General features: G+C 46.9%; 1 protein-coding gene across 1 annotated transcript in view; it reads right to left on the reverse strand.

Annotated features, from left to right (window-relative positions):
• Positions 1-2,425, reverse strand: part of Vcp (valosin containing protein) — a 15,963-nt gene extending 13,538 nt beyond the window's left edge. Inside the window, exon 1 of the mRNA XM_033759074.1 lies at positions 2,368-2,425. The gene's annotated coding sequence lies outside the window, so the exon portion shown is untranslated. The remainder of the gene's footprint in view (positions 1-2,367) is intronic.
• Between the last annotated feature and the right edge of the window lie 9 nt (positions 2,426-2,434).

Raw genomic sequence — 2,434 nt, forward strand, 5'->3', positions numbered from 1 at the left:
AAAAAAAAAAAAAAAAAAAAAAAAGAAGGAGCTTTACAGTAGTTACTACAAAGGCACATACCTCAGTGGAGTTCATTCAAAAAGTCAAAACTAAGAAATACTGAGACATGAGGCAAAGTCACAATTCTTCTCACCCAAATCAAGGATGTCTGAGTCTAAACTCAGTTTCTACCATATTCTAGAAGACAGGATCATTTACTGAATGGTGACACTAATTTCTTAAGTAGCTCATCTCCAACCGACTTAACCTTTGAAAAGTTACTGCTTCTTACTAAGTCTTGGGAAAATTTGTATTAACCACAACAGGGAGGCTAAACAATGGAAGAAACAGAATATAGTGTCTACTCTGCACCAGATGCTGTTCAAGGATCTAGGAATAGGAACAGTTTCAAATCAAGACAAAATAGTTCTGTGCAGTGGTGCATGCCTTTAATCCCAGCACTTGGGAGGCTGAGGCAGGAGGATCACTGTGAGTTCAATACCAGCCTGAATTACAGAGCAAGACTGTCTCAAAACAAAACAAAACAAGACACCTAAAATAAGACAAAATAGTATTGCCATTGGAAATATCACAATTTTCAAGAAAAGATACCTGTGCTCTATAATGCCAAACAAATCCTACTCATTTAACAAAGTGCTAAGCTTTCTCCTAAAGCTCTCTTATATAAGATATATCTTTATAACTATTTTTAATTTCCAAGAGTACAATTTCCTCAGATGTAACTGGCTTCCCTACCCCAGAAGAGCGCAACTCTGCGGAGGGTGCAGAAGAGTAGGTACTCTTAATCAGTGTGACAGCTAAAGGTAACACATAAAGAAACCCATTAGTTCTCCCCTTTAACCCCAACCAAATACCTTCACCCAAAGGCTGCTCAAATTCCTTTTCATTTTATAGGATTGGAGCTGAAGAAAAAATTACTGCCACATGTTTCAAGTCTTCATAGGCTGCATTTGAACGTCAGAACCGTACTCTAGGAAAACCTCCAATCTGTCTACCATTCCTGACTCTGCTGGCTCTAAGATGGCCTTCATTCAAGTTAAAGAACTCTTAATTTCCCACCTACCCAAGAGATCAAAGGTGGTAATTTATTTCCAAGAGTGAATTCAACCTGACCACAGTTCAACAGCAGTTCTCAATGTTCTTTGGGGATGTCCCCTATTGTCTTCAGCATGACTCAGGCCCTTTCCAGAATCCCAAGAGGCTACAGGTAGGACTCATTAAGATGACTTAGAGGTCACAAACTACCCTTGATACTGAGGTTCCAAGAATTGTAGTTTTTTACTTTTAGTTTTGAAAGCAAAAGACAGACTGGATGCAACTTAAGAGATCACTTTATGTTCTAGTAAGTAGTCCTTTTAGTTAAGCAACTGGGTAACACTTCTCCCCAATTTAAAAGCTTGAGAAAAAGGAACACACCTCAAATTAATCTCTTCAAAGCAGGAAAGTAATTTACAAAGAATTTCTGTGGGCTGGGTACCTTGCTTGGTTTTCATTTTCTTTTTTTAGAATCTAAAGCTCTAGAGTCTAAACTGAATGGGCTGAAGTAGCCAGGTTTTATTTGAAGCTCTCGGGAGAGAAGGAAGGTGGGGCCAGAAATCCCCAAAGCAACAGACAATTCCTCATCTTAACTGCAGAAAGGGGCAACAGGATTGGGGGAGAGCAGGGCAACGGTAACCCGAATCTAGAACTCACAAAAGGTGAAATATAGAAAGATCCCCAAAATGTTAACTTGATACCCTAACTCTCGCAGGATCTAAAATTGGATCGGAAAAATTCTTTTCTCGCATTCCCACAACGGAAGAAAAACTGACTAGAGCTTTCGCGTATTTACAACAGGCCTAAAGTAGGAAAAAGCCACAGGCAAGGCTCGCCCTCTCCCTGACGCCCCTCACTAGTAGCAGGGCACAGAGAAGGCCACTCAGGCCAGGCAGCCCCGGTTCCACAGGGCGGGTGTGAGCTCCCGCAGCTCGCCGAGCCGCGCCTCCCCCGCCCCGGATCCGCCTCACTCTCAGGGCTCCGGAGGCCTTCACGTGGCTCAAAGTCCACGCCCACCGGGCCCAGCGGGGCCTCGGGCTCGTAGGGCCTGCTCTCTTCGGGGGCCGAGGGCCTTCCGGGGGAGCAAGGGGGAGCGCAGATGGGCGCCCCGAGTCCCCGGAGCGCCCCACAGGCTACGTGGGTCCGATAACCTCGCTAGGTCAGGACTGCTGTCCAGACGTTGCCAATCAGGCCGGCCGGGGCCTGCATGACACAGCACGATCTCACCGGGACGCCGACCCGGGCCCAACGCGAGCCCAGCCTAGGGAGCGCGCGGGGGCGCGCCCCTCACTCGCTTCTTCCTCTCCTTCCCATGCCTCTGTTCCCCTCACCAGCTCTCAGACTCGGCCCCCGCCAGGCCAGGCAGGCCTACCCAGCACAACAGGCCCCGCGGAGCGC

This window comes from Fukomys damarensis, unplaced genomic scaffold, assembly GCF_012274545.1.
Source record: "Fukomys damarensis isolate Sample0158 unplaced genomic scaffold, DMR_v1.0_HiC HiC_scaffold_36, whole genome shotgun sequence".
NCBI lineage: Eukaryota > Metazoa > Chordata > Mammalia > Rodentia > Bathyergidae > Fukomys > Fukomys damarensis.